The 21,916-nt window shown below is 45.9% G+C and overlaps 1 protein-coding gene, 1 long non-coding RNA gene, 1 other non-coding gene and 1 pseudogene across 14 annotated transcripts in view; 3 read left to right on the forward strand and 1 right to left on the reverse strand.

Moving 5' to 3' along the window:
- Positions 1–21,916, reverse strand: part of SELP (selectin P) — a 1,134,746-nt gene that overhangs the window by 509,855 nt on the left and 602,975 nt on the right. The window lies entirely within an intron of this gene.
- On the forward strand, positions 160–7,471 carry LOC111558401. Its single transcript, XR_002739283.2, has 2 exons — positions 160–1,406; positions 7,002–7,471. It is a non-coding gene; the product is annotated as an uncharacterized LOC111558401 (long non-coding RNA).
- TRNAR-GCG lies at positions 2,918–3,002 on the forward strand. Its single transcript has one exon. It is a non-coding gene; the product is annotated as a tRNA-Arg (tRNA).
- On the forward strand, positions 17,144–17,269 carry LOC111558466 (annotated as a pseudogene).

Consider the following 21,916-nt stretch of genomic DNA (forward strand, 5'->3'; position numbering starts at 1 on the left):
GGAGCTGATGTCTGCGTTTGGACCTCCGAACTAAGATGCCCTCCTCCGCACGACAACTGGAGAACAACGGGTCTGCGTGCCCTTTAATCCATGACCCCTGGAGATCAAGTTACGTCTTTGAAAGCACTTTTCTTTCTCCGGGCAACTAAATGAATTGAAATTGATGTCCTTAATTGTTTTCTAAATTGCAATTTTTCTCCCCCAGATGTTTTTTATCAGTGTTGAGCCCAATGGGCTCTGTCAGTCACACGGGGAGATGAAGTCATGTGGTAATAAAAGACAAGGGGCTGGGGGAGGAAGGGACATGCCATGCAGTATATTGTCTAATTGAAAAATGCGCCACGTCAATGCCGAGCTTGAAATCTCGGCCTCCCTGAGGGCTACTCTCAACAAACAATGCACACATCTTCTGCACTGGAAAGATTAGGCTTCTCCCCTTTCTCCGTTATTAATTCAGGCCAATGCCAGAGTTTCCTTCCTTTGCCTTTCTCGGGTGGCGTCACCCTACGGGAACTGTGGTCGGAGGTAACAAGTTCTCGAGTGAAAACTTCAGCGTGGGAGGGAAGGCATCAGGGCCAGAGGGCGGGGGTTAGGCTGACGGCCTTGAGGGACAGCACTGGACCAGGCTCGAACCTTGTAGCCGGGAGAAGAGAGCCGGGGCTCCTAGCCGTGGATGGTGGGAGAAATCGTTGCTGACGATAACACAACCTGAAACGGAGAGGGATCTTGTGGGAAGGCAGCACTAGGGAAAGTCACAGAGTCTCGGGCGCAGAAAGCAGACCACTGAGAGCCGGAAGCACAGACAAAATGGGAAGGGTGCACGTGCTTCTCGTCGCAGGAAGGACAGGGCTGCAGACACGGGGCCCATGGCAGCCCTTGAGGGAGACTGGAAGGCAAGGAGAGAGCTGATACAGACAAACCTAAGGAAGTGATGGGGAGACCCCTCCCCCAGTTCTCCATTATGGAAAACAGAGAAGCACGGGCTGACCTACAGAAGTGTGGGTCTAGAAGGTCCTTAGAGATCTTTTCTAGTCTTTTACCTATCCTCATTCTGTGTTCCACTTGACCCCAGTGGCATGAAATCAGTCCAGTGTTTGTAGACTCTGTAGGAAATAACTTGTAACCAATGGGGCTTTTACCAGCCCTCACCGTCAGGAAGACCCCCCCTTCTTGTATCAGAAAAAAAAAAGCTTCTTGTCTCTTGTCCTGTCATCACGGAAGAAGGAGGACACCTGGTCATTGCAGAAGAAGCCCAATGAATCGCTCATTTAATTTTCTGCTGGTTTAATTGAGCCATACCTCGCATTTGCTGGAAACAGACTCCAGGGACTTCTCCAAGTTCTTTGATTGCACTGGAATCTTGATGAATCAACCTCTTCTTTGAAATACGAGGACTATTGCCCAAGGTTTGTAATCCTTTGTAATTTTCTTTGTAGTGATGTTTGGAGTAACCAGATTCGAACTGCATGAGACTCAGTGACACATAAACGCCAAAGCTCTAGGGGGAAAAGTTGCACGGTAGGAAGGTGTAGATGGTCAGGGCTTTGTCTGGGTTCTAACATTTAACCTTAGCCTTAACCTGTTTCTCAGAGTTCTTCTCTGGGCTCAAACCAGCGCCATCATCAGCACCCTACCTCTCACCTTCTTGTCCTTCTTCCTCGTCTTTTCCTCCTATTCTCTTTTCCTTTCTTTCTGACTTCAACTTCCTTTTTCCCTTTTTCTTTTTCTTGCCTCTTTCCTCTCTTCCTCTTTTTTCCCTTTCTTCTGTTCCTCTTCCTTCCTCTTCCCTTCTTTTTCTTCTTCTCTGGATGTCTTCCTTTTCCTCTTCATTTTCTTTTATGTTTCCTCCTTCACTTTCTTCTTCCCCATCCCTGATCCCTCCTTTTCTTTTTTTCTCCACATTTTGTTTTGACTTTTCAGTCTGTGCCAAGACTTAGGGAAGTGTTTTTCTTATGCCATCTCGTTTCACCTTGGTTTCAGCCCTAGATATTTGTTAAAAAAGTTTTTTCGAAACAGAGCACAGGCAGGGGAGAGGGGCATTGGCAGAGAGAGAGAGAGAGAGAGAGAGAGAGAGAGAGAGCAGGCTTCATGCTCAGTTCAGAGCCCGACAAGGGGCTAGATCCCATGACTGTGAGATCATGACCTGAGCCCAAATCAAAAGTTGGACACTCAACCAACTGAGCCATCCATGTGCCCCCTCAATATTTTTAGGATGTTTAGTATCAGAAAAAATAAGTAATTTATCCATTCACATGGCTGGGTCTCTGATTCCAAATCCATGCTTTTAATAAAAGCCTCTCTAGGAAGACAATAATAAATATAGGGGGCAGAAAGAGTCAAACAAAATTATAATCATTTAAACGCAGAGCCTGAGAGAAGGAAATGATTTTGTACTTGTGAAAATTTGGAATTAATTGGGGTGAGATAACTATAACATCGTGTTATAAGCAATCATTTTTAATGGAAAAATCTATAAAGAAAAATAATAGAGGCAAGACAATAATTTGAAATATAGAAAGATCTTTGTGAGAATAAATACTTATTTATTAGATGTCCCTGAAGATCGTCAAGGAGGAATGAATGTGCTGTTGCAAAGGACTCAACATTCCTCATGAAATGCATATTGGTATTAGGATCAGCTATCTATCAAGTAACAGGGGACCAAATTACAGTTGCTTTACATTTTACTAAAAGAAGTCTGGAGGGGCACCTCGGTGGCTCCGTCGGTTGGGCGTCCAGCTGTGACTCAGGTCAGGATCTCACAGTTCGTGGTTTGGAGGCCCGCGTCGGGCTCTGAGCTGACAGCTCAGAGCCTGGAGCCTGCTTGGATTCTGTGTCTCTCCCGCTCTCTGCCCCTCCTGCACTTGTGCTCTCTCTCATTCTCTCTCTCTCTCAAAAATAAGTAAACATTAGGGGCGCCTGGGTGGCTCAGTCGGTTGAGCGTCCGACTGCGGCTCAGGTCATGATCTCATGGTCCGTGGGTTCGAGCCCCACGTCGGGCTCTGTGCTGACAGCTCAGAGCCTGGAGTCCGTTTCAGATTCTGTGTCTCCCTCTCTCTCTGCCCCTCCCCTGTTCATGCTCTGTCTCTCTCTCTGTCTCAAAAATAAATAAACGTTTAAAAAAAATAAGTAAACATTAAAATAGTTAAAAAAGTTAAAAAGAAGTCTGGAGATCACAGTGGTTCATTTCATTCTCTTTTTTTACTCTACCATTATCAGCATGTTGGCTTTTGTCCTTACACTTGTACCTCATTATGCTGAAATAGCTGCTGCAGCACCATATTTTCACCTCGTTACATTTAGGGATGGAGGAAAACAACTTTTTCTGTGTGGGATGGTGTTTTCTTTTTTTAAAGCAATAACATAGTTACCAGAAGCTTGTCCCCCAGCAGACTCTCTCTTCCGTTTCATTAGCCAGATCTGGGTCATATGCCAACCTCTGACTGCTGGCAAAGGGAATGTAATGGCAGGTGGGGCCGGAGAAGGGGCTAAACTTCCCCAAAAGTAGGAACCCTGGGCTTGCTACCGAAATACATTTGGAGGTTTATTAGTAAGTAAGAGGGGCAGATGGCTGTTGGGTAGATGACGAACAATGTCTGCTACACCAGTTTGTTCATTTCACAGGGGAAAATGCCTTCCTCAGTTTCCCTCAACGGAAGGCAGACCCATCTGGGATATTTTGCTTTGAGGCAAAAAAGATGGTGAGGAAACCAGAAACCCATGAAATATTATCATCAGTTTGACTGCTCCTTTCAAACTTTTCGATATTCTGTTAGCATTCTAGTCTAAATACTAGAACTTTGGGCAGGAAAGTGGAGGAGAATGGTTCAAAAATAAAAAGAAAGGCAAGCTTTGTTTTTTTGAGAGGGAATGGACAAGTGAGGGGTAGGTATGTAAGCAAACACGTGTCACTTAAGATGGGTGAGGCTTTCCACGTGGCGCATGAAGAAACAGGGCGAACTCTAGTCATGACGAGGGGTGAAGTGGTCAGGGGCTCCGGAAAGGCCTGAAAGATTCAGAAATAGCATTCTTACTTTTTTGGGTGATCCTGGCCCAGTGTGTCAAGGTCCGCAAAGACACTCTAATATCCTAGATAGCTAATAATAAGAATGATGGTAATAATAATATAGGGGCACCTGGGTGGCTCGGTCGGTTAAGCATCAGACTTTGGCTCAGGTCACCATCTTGTGGCTCGTGGGTTCGAGCCCCGCGTCGGGCCCTGTGCCGATAGCTCGGAGCCTGGAGCCTGCTTCGGATTCTGTGTCTCCCTCTCTCTCTCTGCCCCTCCCCCACCCATGCTCGCTCTCGCTCTCTCTCTCTCTCTCTCTCTCTCTCTCAGAAATAAATAAACATTAAAAAAAATTTTTGGAAATATAGTTCCTATGGTCAGGCATCTTTCTTAGCAGTGTACCTATGTTAAGTCCTTTAGCTGTCACCTGCATTAGAGCAATGATTTATAAGTGGCAGAATGTTGTATGTGTCCCATGGCTCCTTAACTGCAGTATCACAGGCCTTTTGACATTTAGGGCAGCTGCATGGAGAGCTAGATCCAATGGACGTTTGCCTGTTGGCTCATTTCTTCTCTAACTCTCATTTCTTCTTCTTCTTCTTTTTTTTTTTTAGCGTTTTTTTTTTTAAGTTTTTTTATTTATTTTGAGAGAGAGAGGGAGAGTGTATGTGCATATGCATGAGCCCGGGCGTGGGTGGGCAGAGAGAGACAGAGAGAGAGAGAATCCCAAGCAGTCTCTGAGCTGTCAGCACAGAACCTGACATGGGGCTCGAACCCACAAACCATGAGATCATGACCTGAGCTGAAACCAAGAGTCAGAAGCTTAACAGACTGAACCACCCAGGTGCCCCTCTGTCTCTCATCTCTTGATATTCTTTTTCAGTTTATAGTTTACCAAGGCCACTGTGATCTTTGGTTAGTGTGGCGCAATGCAGCCTCCTTGGGAGGAAGGTGCAGTTCCTTGGGAATGTCTGTGCTTTTGATTGGTATAGATTCTTCAACTATTTTCCTGTAACTTATTCAATGGCTAATGAACTTGGGTCATTTTCAGAACCACAGCCAAATATCTTAAAGCTGGCAGCCATAAGTTTGCCTTTTTCCTCCCCTGGAATCCATAATTTCATTACATTATTACCAGCTAGAGCATTCACCAGTCTAGCTCAAACATTTTTGGATGTCTTGTCACAAACTGTTCATTGTTAGATTTTTCTGAAGGACCAGCAGCCCTTTTGTGAGGGGCAGGGCCCAGTCCTCCATGACCAGCAGGTTCAACGCCACTGATGGTCCATCTGGCTGCTGCCATCTTGTCAAGGCCAAGACTAGAATTTAAACCAGGCATTCTAGCTCCAGAGTTCACGTTCTTAACCCTTAGCCTCTGTTATCCCTTTCGAATCTGTGTTTCTCACCACTATAGTAGAGTACAGAAGTTGTGGCAAGGTTATAAATTCAAGAGCACAACTAACGGGAAAGACCAATCAAGACTGTGTTATAGGGGTGAGGAGAATAGGTCGCACAAGGCAAGGATAAATTGGAATATTTGGGGAAAGAAATGAGGGATAGTTCTATTTGGAAAGGGAACAACGTGGGAGGAGGAGAAATTTGTTTTTTTTTTTATTTTTTTAATTTTTTTTTTCAATCTTTATTTTTGGGACAGAGAGAGACAGAGCATGAACGGGGGAGGGGCAGAGAGAGAGGGAGACACAGAATCAGAAACAGGCTCTAGGCTCTGAGCTGTCAGCACAGAGCCCGACGCGGGGCTCGAACTCACAAACCTCGAGATCATGACCTGAGCTGAAGTCCGACGCCTGACCGACTGAACCACCCAGGTGTTGCCTTAACCGAGTTCTTTTAAGTTTCCCATCTGAGGTTAGAGCAGAGTAGGCCGCTGGGGGCTGCCATCCGAAGGGTTCTTTTACTCCTTTCTCACCGTCACTTGACCTCTCTGCCTCCTGGGGACCCTGACAGCGGTACCAGGCTGCTGTACCAGAGTTCCTTGTCCTGACATGGAGAAAGTACTTTCCAATATCCCAGACCAGCCGCAGTGGATGGAGATTGGGAAGAGGGGCCTTCATCTAGGGAGCAAGTCTTGTCTACCCAGGGATGTAGGCCTCAGTGGCCACTTGCGCTTATCAGATGATTGACGTGGCCGGCAGTGGGCCAGCCATCCAAAGTCTTGAGGCCTTACTTCACAATGTAGTAGTTTCTTCTGTCACGTGGAAGGGCGGAATGGACTTCCAGAACCTTGTTTTCCTGGTCTGGTGGTGGACACCATCTCTTTTTTTTTTTTTTAGTTTTACTTATTTATTTTTGAGAGAGCGAGGTAAAGAGAGAGAGTGAACACAAGTAGGGGAGGGGCAGAGAGACAGGGAGAGGGAGAATCCCAGGCAGGCTCCACGCTGTCAGCACGGAGCCCGGTGCGGGGCTCGAACTCCCAAACCGTGAGATCGTGACCCAAGCCAAAACCAAGAGTCCAACGCTTAACCGACTGAGCCACTCAGGTGCCCCAGTGGACAGAATCTTTGGGACAGCAATTCCATGATCTCTGGTTAGCACAGAAGCACGCCAGAAGATACTTTGCTGCATGTATTCATCTGAAGGTCAGATGGAGGCGTGGACCCCCGTGACAGGCTTGCCGTGTGTCCCAGCCACCAGCTTCCAGCAGCCTGACAACTGTATTTTCAAGGAGTGAGGAGCCTGTAGCACTTAGGGCATCTCAAGGTACTGCATCTCACGCAAATATTTCTCTTTAAATGTTTTTTAATGCTTATTTATTTTTGAGAGAGAGACAGACAGAGATGGAGACAGAGTATGAGTGGGGGGAGGGGCAGAGACAGGGAGACACAGAATCCAGAGCAGCTCCAGGCTCTGAGATGGCAGCACCGAGTCCGATGCGGGGCTCGAACTCACGAACCAGAAGATCGTGACCTGAGCCGAAGTCGGCCGCTTAATCGAGTGAGCCACCCAGGGGCCTCTCAAATCTTTCTCTTCGCAGATAAGAAAACTGAAGCCCAGAGAGATGAGAAGATTTACCAAGCTACGCCCGAGACCTAGGATCCAAGGCTCTTTCCCATACACACTCCTGTCTCGGATCAATGACATTCTGGAAATGCAACGGATAACTATGACTGTGGCAAGTAGTATAGAGAAGGGACATTAGAAACCGTGACAAGGGCAAGCCAGTTTGACTCGGCACGTTGCTTGAAACTGAGGCTTCCTGGATGCTAAATTGCAGGAGGTTACATGCATGGACTGAGCCCTGTTTTGAGGGATTAATCTCCTCACCCACAAGAAAGTGAAGAACTCCGCCGTGCACATTTAAGTGCTACTATTCAGGGAACTTGGAGAGGTCATTTACCAAATAGCTCCTTTACCCTTCCCACCAAGAATTCACTGCTTTAATTGAGGGGAGTGGTTTTTTGGAGAATTGGCCGGCCTGACATAAAGTGGCATTGTAAACTTCAATCGTTTGCTTGCCGTTCTCTGGGGTTTTACTCGTTTTTTTTTTTTTTAACTAAAAACTTGTTCTGTAAAGGTAATATGAGTTCCTGGTTAAAAAGTTTTTGTGAAATCCAAAAGAATATGTAAGCGAGAAGAGAATCTCCACCTGAATTCTGACTCTGAGACTTCTAGATCTCTTTTCTTTTTTTTTTTTTAATTTTTTTTAATGTTTATTTATTTTTGAGACAGAGAGAGAGAGCATGAACGGGAGAGGGTCAGAGAGAGGGAGACACAGAATCTGAAACAGGCTCCAGGCTCTGAGCTGTCAGCACAGAGCCCGACGCGGGGCTCGAACTCACTGACCACAAGATCATGACCTGAGCCGAAGTCAGACGCTTAACTGACTGAGCCACCCAGGCGCCCCTCTAGATCTCTTTTCTAAAGACAACCCCCCCCCCCCGAAGCTTCTTCTGTTTTCCTGTAAGTGTATATTAATAGAAAATGGGCTCTTTTTATACGCACGTTGGCATACCAATCTCACTGTATTGTACCTCTGCTTGTCTCGCTTCATGTTTTTCAAAGATTATTACCGATCAGCATGTAGAGATTTATCTCATTCCCATCAATTGCTTTAAAAGGTCGATGAATTCTAGGCTACCCTATTACGGTTCCTGTCTTTCTAGAGCCTGCCAGGTGGCCAAACCCTAAGAGGTGAGTTTAACCCAGCAGATCGCATGGATTGGTCCCAGAGGGCCTGATGCTTCTAGGCCCCAGAATCCAGGAGCCCCTCTCCACCACGTAAGCATCCGGGGCGACTGTCCCGTAATGGGATCATCTGTCCTGCTCTGATTCTCAGATGACCTTCCTGGTGCGGCTTGGAGAAGGGGGTTGGTGGGGTCTTGAGAAGCTGGCTTGTCTTGCATTTGTCTTCTTGCCTGCTCCGGCCGCGCGGGAGTATGGAGACCGTACTGGGAGATCTCTCCGAGGAGACATTGCGTTTTGCCGGCAGGCAGGCCTCCAGGCCGCTCAGCGGAATGTCTTTGTGTCTGTAGCTGCAGGAGGAGCCAGGAGGCTGTGCTTCCGGGCCAAGGGAAACACCACTCCAGACTCAAGACCACGACTTGGCAGAGACTCTGGGGCCGGCTGAATTTAGGAGAGGGCCCTCTCCTACCTCTTCCATGCCCGAACCACTCTTTCCCACTAACCCTGAGAGGATGGGGTGACTCAAGCTATCTGGTCTATTCACTTGCCTGGGTGAGATGGATTCCCACCTCATTCTGGTACAGCAGGAAAGGCGAGCGCCTCTTTCCCTCGCTGGGAAGGAAGGAGAAGGCAGCCAGAGTCGAATCAGACCTCTCGAGAGTCAGCAAGAGGCTTGGTCTCTGCTTAGACAAATAATCTCGAGGAGATCTAAATCCCCTGTTCATTGTGAAAACAGACAGTGCCAGAGTAAAACAGAATTAAATTGTTTCTCTTTCATGGCAGCTGAAGTGTAAAAACCATTCTATTCTGACCTTGTGGCAGGAATATCCTGACACCTCATAAATTATCCTAAGGGCTCAGGGCCTGGGGGGTGGGGGTGGGGCTTGGGAAGGCTGCAGGTTCACGCTGCTGTCAGCCCTGAGCACAACAGGCCTTCCTTCTGGCCTGACAGGCAGGCACCCGTGTTAGGATGTGGAGGAAAGTAGTTTCCTCAAAGTCAGTTTCTTCTGAGTTAGAACAAGGATTTCCCCCTCCTTTTATGTATTTAGAGTTTGTATGGCCACAGGGCCTATTCCACGGGTGGTTTGTGAAGGAGGCAGGAAAAGCATGGTGATGTCTCCCGAGGCTGACAGAACCTCTGAAGTAGTTTTAGAAGCCTCCCATTTTCTAAGGAAGAAAGAGAAAGGGGAAGGAAGGAGAGGACAGAGTGAGAAGGACACAAAAGACGCAGAAATGAATTAAAGGGGAAGGAAAAGGAAGGAGGGAGAAGGAAGGGTGGGTGAGGGAAATGGTTTCCATTCAGATAGGGCCTCCCACCGCCACCCCCACACCCGGTTGGTTATGGGAACCGAGGCCACCTCCTCACAGGATGGAAGTCACAGTCACTTCCTGGCCCCCTGGCCAGCCTTTTCTAGCTCCTACATCCATCTGTGCCCTACACACAGTAGGTGCTCTGTAAATGTTTGTGGAGTGGAAAGATCCACAGATTGGTCTCCAGAGAGGGAAACGGATGTATTTTGGGAAACTCCAAGTATGTAGAACAAAGTCATTTGGAGCAAACAATATTCCTGTAGACTGAATCACCATAAGGTTTAAAGAATCTGGGTATTTGTGGGTGTGTCTGGACATATTGTGTGTGGGAGCGTGGGTGGGTGGTCTGGACGGGTGGGTAATAAGTGACAGGAGGGCCCTTGGAAATATAAAGGGCTCCATAACTACTGTAAAAATAAAACTGGGAACAGCATGGCCAGACCTCCAGCCATGCAGTGACCAAACTTGACCTTGGCAGAGATGAATAATATTGTGGAAATGGATTCAAGAATTATTAGTCAATGTTTTCAGTCCCTATGGGCTTTTTTTTTTTTTTTTTCCCAGAGAACTGCTGGGTGGTTTTTGGCAAATGACTGCACAGCCTGTAGGATTCCAGAGCCTTTCGAAGCTCTTTCTAGACTCTGCTATACTGATGTTTTTTTTTCAAAAATTTCTGGTTCTTTTCTTTTCTAATGGGATGTCTTTTCTGGATCCCCCTTTGGGAAAGGAGTGTGATTTCTCATTTGCTTCTGCTTTTAATTCCTTCCTTGCTTTGAAATTATGTCTTAAGCATTGCTCATAAACAGAAAATAGATCCTCTTCCTGATTCCTCTGGCCTGGAGAAGAACAGCTCGTTAAAAACCTGTTTACACCGAGCTGCAAAATCGGTCATAATATATTCTCTTCTTCAGCTGCCCCAGGGCACAGATACATACTCACTGGGATGCACAGTGTGTTGGTGAAGGGAAGCAGGGCCAAAGAAGTGTTTTGGGGGCTGCGATCGCAGATAACCTGCCAAGAGAATATTCTACACTATCCACACCACCACTGTGGGTGCCTGACAAGGTTGAGTTGCTGATACATATCTTCATACATATATCTGCGATCACCCTATCGCAAGCTCTCATATTTAATTTCGGTGTTTGTTGTTGTTAGAGGAATAGTAGTTTGGAGGGTTGGTAACAGATCCTTAAACCCTGCAGGTATTTTGGGTATTGGGTAGTAAACAAGTCCTAGAAATAAAGTCTCTTAGATGCTGGGGATTCCATGCTACAGGTATAGAGTTAGGGAATACCATGTACCTTGATAACCACCTTGAATACTGCATCCCTATTTTCTTTACATATATTTTTGAGGTTTACCTAATCATTCCCCAACTAATCAGCCTAATTCTTGATTCCACATGACCACCTCACTCTTAAAATTGCCGTGCACATCTGCCTGTATTTATGTTAATTTTATGTATTTTATTTCCCTCCCATTAGACCTTAATCTCCTTGAGGATAGGAATCAGCGCAATCTTTATTCCATATACACAAGTGCCTGGGATTGTTTCGTGAATCCTATGTGTCGTCAATCAATGCACTCTCTGAGGAACGTTTTAATGTGAGGTTGGCTTGTTTTCCTAACTTCTTCTTCCATCCCTTTACTAGTCAGCACATGCTCAAGAAATGCCGATGTCAGCCATGGGATGGCATAATTATGAAAAAAAAATACAATTCTAAAATTATATAATACACTTCAAAGTCAAGAGTAAATTACCTATGGATGTTCCATGGCTTTGTAGGTAGCAAGATGGCATTTAAATTGTAGGTATACATTTCTGACCATAAGCAATCATCCATTTGTTAATATAAAGTATTTATTCAGTTACTAAATATTTGGATGCTTTCCTTGAGCTGTTCCCTTTTTTCTCCCTGGGGCATTCTATCGGATCCTTCACCATCAACACCTCCTGAATTTGGAGTCTGGTCCCAAAGTCAAGGGAACTGCACATAGACAATCAAATAAATTTGCTCTGTTTCTAAACAAGGTTCTACACCCCCTGGCACCATTTTCCCAAAAGTACTGACTCTTGAGGTCCCAGGGCTCAGATAATGCAAAGTCATCGCTCTAGCTTGTTACTCCAATCTTCTCTCCAGACCTTCTTCCTGGATTGCAGACTTCAGGTCTTTTACTCCCATGGTAATATTGGGCTATCTTAATCCTGGACACATTCATGAAATGCATTTCTACAACCTTCCTCCTCTTCCCTCTGCCTCGTGGCCATGCGTTGAATCCTGGACACCCAGCATGCCTCTCCTGATGTACCGACAGCTGCCTCTCAATGTTCTTCTGCATTAATACCAACCCATCCTAAGATTATTTCCCTCAGAAGCTTCCCCTTATGCAGCTGTCTTCATGAAAAAGGCAAAAAACCTATTGAATAAATTAAGAGATTGATTGCAATGACATAATACTTTGGAAATATACACTCCTTATTTGACCTCTTAGCGTGTAAGATCTTCATTTTAGGGCTCCAAATGCATTCATCCATGCCTCAACCTAGGGAAAGATTATGATTTGTTGCACAAAGAATTCAATGAAGAAAGATAGGAAAGAGTCAGCTTCTAGGACACAAAACAGGTTTTGAACAACGGTCTGGAGAGCCAAGCAGGCATTAATAGGAAAGTTTTCCCGAACTCCCTCACTGCTGTCTTTAACATTTGAACAACTCAGCCTGGCGGGCTTGTGCTCTGGGACTCCTCCAGGGTTGATAAGACAGCTCTTCTCCCTTGAGGTCTAGGCAGCTCCCAGGCAGCCGGGGGATAATGGATGGGTAGTTAAAAAAAAAAAAAGAAGCCAATCCTCTTTTTTTGGCTCTGGAGATTGGAGGAGGAGAGTAGGGGAGAGAGTAAAGCAGTGAAGGCATCAGACATTTCTCACTTCGTTTGCCTGTAGGTAAGTCAAAGAGAACTCCAAGAAACAGGTTGACAAGGGCAGAGGCCAGCTTAGTGGCTGCCCTTAAACCAAGCTGGGTCACGGTCACACCAACCTGATCATGCAGAAAACTCAGGCAGAGAAAGGGTCTGCAGTTGACATTTTCATGAGCCATGGTTGCATAGACAGATTTCAGAAGGAGCTGAGAATCTCCCTATGGAACCTGGCAGAGGGGGTGTCACTGCCCTGGGGGAGGGGTTGAAGTGGTTCCACAGGGAGGATTGCAAGGCACACGTATGTCAAACCAGGGCCTAATGAATGGGACCTCAGTGGGGTCTCTGCCACCGGCAGACATGGAGGTGAGGCAGCGTCAGCCAAAGGTTACTGCTGAGCGGAGACCAACGAGATGGCAAATGACCCTGACCACAGACCTTAGCTGTGGAATGCCAGCAAGGTACACAGCACCTTGTTGACAAGGATGGTATCCCAGAGCTGGAAGGAGGGGGCAATGCTTCCAAAGACCCTGCTTTTCCCAATGGCCCTCGAGGTCCCACAGTCACCTCCCTCCTCTTCAACCTCCTCCTTCATTTGTGCATCACTACCTTTAAGCAGGGGGAAGGAAGGCTTTCAAAGAGGTTTGAGATTAAAAAAAGTGTTTTTAAATTAATGTATTTTTATTTTTTGAGAGAGAGAGAGAGAGAGACAGAGAGAGAGAGGGAGCGAGCTGAGGAGAAGGGCAGAGGGAGAGAGAAAGAATCCCAAGCAGGCTCCACACTCAGAATGGAGCCCAGCAGGGGACTCGATCCCATGACCCTGGGATCATGACCTGAGTCAAAATCAAGAGTTGGACGCTCAACTGGCTGAGCCACCCAAGTGGTCTGAGATTGGGAGTTTTTAACAACAACAAAAAAAGACGTTACATACTTCTTAAATAGACGATTTAAATGATAGGATCAAACTGAATTTTAAGTGTGACTGGATTATTAGCATCATTAGTTTTTCTCACCTCCCCTTTGAGGCAGACTAGATGGTTTACCAATGAAGTGCTAAACCTTCTACGACTCTGCTTTTTCTTATTTGCAGTGTGCGAGATAAATATTGTGATTCCCATCACACAATGGCTGGCAATAACTGAATAATTTGCCTTTTCTGGGATATGAATATATTTTTAAAATTTATTTATTTATTTTGAGAGAGAGAGAAGAAAATGCAAGTGGGGGGAGGGGTAGAGAAAGAGGGAGAAAGAGAATCCCAAGCGTTGATAGTGAGAAACCTGGCATGGGGCTTGACCTCATGAACCATGAAATCATGACCTGAGCTGAAATCAAGAGTCGGACCCTTAACTGAGCTACCCGTGTCCCTGGGATATGAATATTTTTAGTGTTTATTTATTTTTAAGAAAGAGAGAGAGAGAGAGAGACAGAGCATGAATGGGGAAGGGGCAGAGAGAGAGGGAGACACAGAATCCAGAGCAGGCTCCAGGCTCCGAGCTGTCAGCACAGAGCCCAACACGGGCCCGAACTCACCAACCGCGAGATCATGACCTGAGCCAAAGTCAGACGCTTAACTGACTGAGTCACCCACGTGGCTGAATATTCAGGTGCCCCTGAATATTTTAATAGGTGAGTCTAAGAGGTCTAGCTTAGTAAATTGGAAGACTCATTTTGGTTTTTCTTTTGCGTAGTCTTCGTGCCCAACATGGAGCCTGAACTCGTGACTCAGAGATCAAGACCTGAGCTGAGATCAGGAGTTAGCTACTTAACCATCTGAGACACCCAGGCACCTCTTCAAAGACTTACGTTTAAAGTTTAGAACAAGAGTTGGCAAACTACAGGCTGAAGACCAAATCCGGCCCACTGTTTGTTTTTGTAAATAAAGTTTTATCAGAACGCAGCCATGTTCATTTGTGTATACATTGTGTCTGCGGTTGCTTTCATATTATGACCGGAGAGTTGAGGGGTTGCCACAGAGCCCACGTGGCCCGCAAAGCCAAACGTGTTTATTATTTGGCGTTTTACAGAAAAGGGTTGCTGACCCCTGGCATAGAATGATATGGTTTTGTTGAGCATCTTGTCCAGTCCCCTTTTCACACAGACGAACCCACTGAGATCCTGAGAGGTTAACTGATGTGTCCCACATGAGGCAACAAGTAAGAGGAGGGGTCAAAGTAACAAACCGGGGCATTTTAAACACGGTGAAAGGAGAGTGGGGACACCTCTACAGGGCCGGGCTCCTTTGAATATTTTTGTCTTAAATAACACCCTGAGATGACATGATCATTATGAACGAAACTTACTTAATAAACCCTAGAGGAAAATAAAAATGCTCAGCGAAAAGTCCTTTAAGCCTGTGAAATTACCTGGGCTTTGTGACAACAGACAGACTCCGTTCAGGCAGTGTGCCCTTTGGCACACCGAAAGGCCCCGCATTCGGAGACGGTCACACATTCTCATTATATTTTAGGCGACTGGGTCTCAAAGGAGCGTCCTGTGTCTCATGTTGCACGGCTGAGGGATTTGGAAAATGACCCTAAAAATTGAGGGCTGGAATCCCACGTGAAACTGCAGCTGGGAAGGTGTCTGCAGCCCCGATCTGCTCTAAGAGGCTGACAGGGAGGCAAGGGCCGTGTCGCTCCGTGTCTCTCTTCCCGGGCTCTTGAAGACGCCAGGCGACCGAGAAGCAGAACGTAGGATGGCTGTTCACTCGCTGTCTCTGCTCTCCTTCCTCAGAAGCCTCTCCACCTGTTCTCTCCTTTCATTTCCTAACCTCGCAGTCACTTTCCACCTCCTGCTGTTAGGAGCTGGCCCTGTCACTCCATGGACGTAGGAAGGGTTTCTCAGCCCTCACCTCATTTGACCCCCTCTGAGACATCTGACATTTTTGCCCACGCCCTTTTCAGTAATGCTCCCTCCTCCCTTGGCTTATGCCCTGCGCATGTGATTTCCCCTGACTCGTTGCCTCTCCCCACGCCCGTTCTTCGTCTGTCCACCGCCCTCAAATGTGGACCGTAGGGTCCCAGTCTCTGTCCTCTGCCTCTTTGTATATATTCACCTGCAAGATGTCATTTACTCTCCTGGTTTCAATTGCCAGAGAACTGGGGGGCGGTGGGGGCGGGGAGGGTGTCATGTCTCAAATCTGTTTCCTGCCCGTATCTCTCTTCTAAACTGTCCCCTTCGTGTCCGTTTGTCCACAGAACACAGCCGCCGAATGTCGCTCACGTTGACTTTCTCGATCCCAGAAAGTCCAAAGCTGACACCATGATCGTTCCCCTAAACCTAATACTTTCTCTGATATTCTAAACTTATCACCCATCTGCTCCAAACCCTGCAGTGGCTTCCTGGAGCTACACAGAATAAGGTTACTTAATTCCATGAAGCCCTGCGTGACCTGGCTTCTGGCAGCCTCCTCTTGTACTTGACCTCTACTCTCCCCGTTCTTGCTGGTCCTTTGCTCGTCCCTTCTGGGTGATTTCTCTCTTTCTTTGCTCTAGTTGAAATCCCTTTTCCTTTGTCAAGTCGATGAGCATCTACTGAACTTCCAAGATTCAGTTCAAGTACTGCCTTCTCTATAACCCTCCCACAAGGCAGTGGACACTAGGAAAGGAAGGCCCTGGAATGTGTCATGCAGACATAGCAACTCTGTGATGGCAACCTGCTCCTTGCTGGGCAAGACTTTAGCTGGCTGTAGTCCGTTGTGGAATTTTCCAGTTCCCCCACCCATCTGGGATTATCTTAGCAGCCTCCCTGAAATAGCTGTGGGGCCAAGTGGTAATTCTTGGAGTAATTTAGTCAGATGACTGTCAGTGAAAATACCTCTCGAGAAAACAATGCAATAACTAGAATGAGGATAATCTTAATAGGGGTAGAATATAGCCCTTCGCTCAGCATTTAGACTGTTACAGAGATGCGGCACCATGGGATTCAGGAGCAGGGACCCTGGAGTCGAGGGGCCAAAGTTTGAATTCCGGCTCAGCTATTTACTAGTTTTGTGACTCTGGGCAAGTTTCTTAGATTCTAAGTGCCTCGGTTTCCTTACCTGTAAAATGGAGGTGGCGATGACAGGATCTTCTAGACAGGATTGTGGCGAGAGGCGAATTTATACCGATACGTATGCATGCGTACCTATGCATGCGTACGTGTGCATATTTATTCACACACACACACGTTACTTAGAATAGTGCTTTGAAGTTAATAAGTGTGCCTATTCCTCTTTTTAGCTTACTAGATGACTAAGGGAGAAACCAAGGTTCAGGATTCCTGAGGAAGATCCAGCTGGGCAGCTCCCTCTTTCACACCAGTAAATTCAACCAACGAGCTCCCAGATCTTCAATTAAACCACACGCTGAACGACACTCGTATATGTCTTGTGTTTGCGTAGGCCGTTATACTAGGCAAATAACTTTCACTTACTGTTATATTAGGTCGCAGTAAAAACCAGAAAAGAATGAACAGGCTTTTGAACATGCAACCCTTTATTTTATGTGCAAATACTTTGATGAATGCCTCCTTCCAGAGTCTGAGCGAGCAATTACAGAAACTTCAAACACCAGGGAACCCCATTAACACGAACCACTGTGTGCCCTGGTACATGCGATTTCCATGGCATTTGACTCCCACAACATCCAGAGCATAAGGAGTAGGAGGTATAGGTACTATCGTCCCCATTTTATGTATCAGAAAACAATCAAACAGAGATAAGAGTCCTCTGTTTTCTGATTCCTGTCCTATGCTCATTCTCGGTGTCTGTTTTTAAAAACATTTTTCAATCGCTTCTGGGCCTTTTGGCTAAGATCAAGTGTAGTATCTGTTCTTATCAGTTTAAAAACATTTTTCATGCCTGGTATTTAAAACAAAACAACAACAAAAAAAGGCCAGGCTGTGCTGAACCAATTTGCACCCTAGGGACTCTGTCCTGAGGTTCCGTAAAGCCCTTTTGATAGGTCTGTCCAAATTCGAGGAATTCCTTCTGATGATTCTTATACCTCCGCTGTTACTGATACTGATCAAGGAGCCTAGTGGTACAAAAGGAGAGGCAGGGGATAACAGGAAGTAGAAAATCGTTAAGCAAAGACAACAGGCTTATTACATATTTGCCTGTTGTTCCCTAGCCACTGCTTTGTCGCCTGGTGCTGTCGCGTCTGTCTCCTGCTCCCTGTTTCTAGCACCACCAACGACTCCATTCCATGCTACCGTGATTTCTGGCCTAGAACACCCTCCTCAAAGATATGATCTCCCTACAGCCGTTCTGACAGCCTTCCGATCTGTTCTCCACTTTGTTGCCAGAGTCATCTCTTGGAAATACATATCTGATCACCACACTCCTTTTTGCTTAAATCCCCTCGATGGATTTGCATCGGCCCTGAGACAAAACTAAAATTCCGCATCATCTGGCTCTACCTGCTTCTGGCAGACACTGCAGGCCGTTGATAATACCCATTCCCCTTCCTCCTGTGATGTAGATGATTTATATATCCCAGCATCCCTTACTCCCTTACTGTTAGGTGTGAGCACGTGACCGAGTTTCGCTAATGGAATGTGAGCAAAGGTGGTAATTGTGCTTTTCGGGCCCAGGCTCCAAGAACCTCTGGGAGGCATCTTCATGACCCTAAGCAGGTGGCTGGGATAGCGATACTCATGTTGACTTTGAAAGCTGACAGAGTCTCTGCCAGTGGATTCCCCAAGATCCCTCATCACAACCTTTAACCTGGAATTGCCTTGGAATGTTATAGGAGAGAGAAATAAACACTGTCTTGAGTCATGGTGGGGTTAGGTCTAGTTGTTGCCGTGGACTGGTCTCCTGTAACCAGTACGTTACATTTCCTGCCCCATCTACCCCCAATATCGCCCACGCCCCACGTTTCCACACCAGCTGAAGGGATATTCTGTCATTTCCTCATATTTGCCATGCTCCCTTCTTCTGTGGCACTTTGAATATGCTATTAATCGTTCCATTGACCCTTTTTGATCAAATCTTGTTCATTCTTCAGATCTTAGCTCAGGTAATCAGGGCATCTTCCTACTTCATGCAAAACTTTTCTGGACTCCAGCGCCCCTCTTCTAGGCTCATCTCTCCATGTACTCCTCTTTCATAGATCTTGTGATGACTGCAACTCTGCATTTGTTTTTGTGCTTACTTAATTACTTAACATCTCTTCACTAAAGTGTATATTTCGTGAAGCCCGGGACAGTGTCTGTTTTTTTTTTTCCTTCAGCATCTGCACGGTAACTTGACGTAAAGACCATAATTTTTATTGAATGAGTGAATCAGATTATGAATCCATACCATTAAAGAAAAAAAAAAGCCATGTTAGGTGTAGTATGTAGTTGCAAATTATGATGCAAAACCTATTTTTTCTCAATATAAAATGTCATTTTGCCGCTTTGTTTTTAAGTGCTGTCAGTAACCGCGGATGTGCTTTGAGATCATCGTCTCGAGGACACGGGGCTTGACGCACCAGCTTTATACTCTGTACCTGCCTCAGCTTCTTCGTCTTGAACATTTCACTTTTCCTCGTAGTCGGTAAGCACACGCAATTCCTGGATTGTTTTTTTAATCTAAGAACCCTCTGGTTGGGGGAAAATGCTAGAGAATAAAATATACACGGCATAAGTGACATTCTAGATAGAACCTTTTATGTGACGGGAAGCAAAAAGGTACGAGCTTGATAAAATCGATCTGGGCGCTCGATTTCCAGTTAGGGTGGCCACACCTACGCGCATGTCTCCGGCGGTATTTGGGACACACTCATTCTAAAAAATTACTTCCTGTTTATCTGAAATCAAATTTAGCTGAGTATCCTATAGTTGTATTTACTATTTATAGTTGTATGTACTCTATCCTATAGTTGTATAGCTCTATTTTCAGTTCTGTCGCTTAACAGAAACTTCACCTAAAATAAGAACTTTACCTGGAGACGACTATGTGAAGCACCATATTTGAAATGCTTAGCATGGCGTCGGGCACTATGTGTTGACAGTGGTCAAGAACTATTTGTTCTTGTCATTAATGTATGTAATAATAAAAGCTTCTGTTTATTGCTATAAGATTCTGTTACATCTAATCACATGAGCTACCATTTACTGTGTGCCCCACTCTAGACAAGGTGTCGTTCTAAGCCCATCACATGAAGCGTTCTATTCATTTCTTCCAACGATCCCGTAAAACAGGCATCACGTGATCTCTACCATACAGCTGAGACACAAAGAATATGAATCACTGCTCCCGGGTGATACCGGGTAATAGCGGTAGAGGCAGCCTCAGACGCAGCTGACTCCAGGACCTGCTTTCTTAACCTCCACGCCACAATTTCTGCAAGCCACAAATGAGGCTGGGTCCATTTATGAATGAGCGTTCTTTCATATTTAATAGGACTGCCTTCTCTCAGCCCCTATGGAACCCTGGGGAATTGACTCAGCTGCCCACCTGGTAAATCAAGCAGCCATTTTGCATCCAGACCTGATTTTATAGAAATCTAAATACAGTTTACTAGGTTTACATGTTAGCACTAAAAGGAAAAAGTTCTCTGCTTACCTTTTAGTTGGGGCAACCCTTTGGTTTTATAGGCTTGTTTGAGTAAGTAATTATTCTGGTAATGCCAAGGCCTCCTTTATTGAGCCATAAATGCATCCTGGACAACTCAGAATAACTAGCAATCCCTTTCCTTCGAGCCTAGCAGGCAAACATGGGTTAGCTAGATGTGAGTTGGCTTGCCTGCCCTTGCAGGTTTCTCTTTTTCTCTGGAAACCTCCTACGAAACCATGTGAAAGGGGGAAAGAGGATCAGATAATTGGGATCTTTAAGATGGTTATTATGAAAAATGTTCTGGAACCAATTCAAATACCAATCAGAAACCACATTGTTCAACTAAATCACTTTCAGATGCCACATAAGATACAAAATACAATGATTTCCAGTTTAAAAATATAATGTTCCTTTAAAAAAACACAGTATTTTATTTTATTATTTAGAAAAAAACCCTGCCTTGGCTGGAATTCAGGCCCGTCACAGATGATGTACAGACAGGCTTTGTGCAGTTCCCTTCGGATCCGGGGCCTATGGACCTCACTGTAATGTATTTAAAAGTTCCTTAAAATGGATGTGACGGCTGTTTTCTTTGTGTATTACAGAAATATACAGAGTTCAGAGGCTCCGTGGCTACACTTCAGGCATGTATGTCATTGAAGGAATGAAAAAAATATGATGGCCAAATGCTGTATTAAAATCCCATTAGAAACGCTGGGAAGAATTATGGCTCCAGTCTCTTTTATCTGACAGGCGTCAGTTTGGTGACACAATGTTCCTTCTTGCCATTTTCTCCCTCCTTTCTTCCTTCTCGTTCTTTCTTCCTTTCTTTCTTCCTTCCCTTTCTCTCTTTTTCTTTCTCTCTTTCTTTCTTTTCCTTCCTTCCTTCCTTCCTTCCTTCCTTCCTCTTTTCCTCCCTCCCCTCCAGGACCCTCCCCTCCCCTTCTCTCCCTTTTCTTTCCTTGCCTTCCCTGTCCTCCCTTCCCTCCTGTATCCTCCCCTTCCCCACTTCCCTCCCCTCCCTTCCTTGTTTACTTCTCCCCTTTTCCTACTTGGTCACAGGATATCTGTGTGTCATCTTTACCACTGGGAAAGCAACTATCATCAGGTTTCTGTCACTGTTTGATCTTCTGTACTGTATCCTGCATCAGGCAGCCTTGGGGGAGACCACTCACCCTTTTCCCGGATAAACTTGTCTATCTGAGGATTCATTAAATCCAGGATTGTTTATCTGAGCCGTCATCACTGTGTCGGGGAGCACGGGGGTTAACGCACCGTGTGACCTCAGGAATGATTTCTGTTATAGCAGCTCCCATATGATCTATCAGGCTCTAAGCATGAATTTTAATGGGCTTAGAACCACTTCTCCAGCCTGCAGGCCAGAGGTCGCTGGCTTTCACAGCGAATCTTCCACAAACTGACATGGAATCTGAAGAATTTGTTTGCTCCATCCAGAGAGGTGTGAATTTTTGCCCCTGTTCAGATCCGCAGGCCTTGCTGTGGAACTGGAGGGAAATACCAACCCGTTATGTCGCCGAGGATGGGGTTATTTACCGATTCACAGGGAAAATTCAGCCCCGAAAGAGCTGCTACGAGGCTCGACAGCAGGAGCAGCAGGCGCGGGGGGGTCTGGTTCTGGCCCAGCTTCGCCCCCTATAAACCTCGCGGCCACGGGCCACTTGCTTTCCCTCTCTCGGTTCAGGTCACTTATCTGTGAAAGGAGAGTTGGCTCTGAAATCCCCTGATTTTGTGAAAGCAGCCCAGTCGGCGACAGAGGGAAAGACAATTCCTGCTCGGCGATATCGTAACCACAGATACACAACAGCCTTTTCTCCCCCAAAGGCTTTGAGGGAAAGTTAAATAATTCCATACTTCAGGGAACTCAGAGTCACTGATAACATATTAGTTCACTATCTAATGTCTTGTTCATCTCTGCATAGGAGCCTAAAAGCCTCTTGAGGACGAAGACGGTGCTGTTCATCTCTCTATCTCCCCTTCTGTGTCTGTTTGTTGAGT

This window comes from Felis catus, chromosome F1, assembly GCF_018350175.1.
Source record: "Felis catus isolate Fca126 chromosome F1, F.catus_Fca126_mat1.0, whole genome shotgun sequence".
Classification (NCBI taxonomy): domain Eukaryota; kingdom Metazoa; phylum Chordata; class Mammalia; order Carnivora; family Felidae; genus Felis; species Felis catus.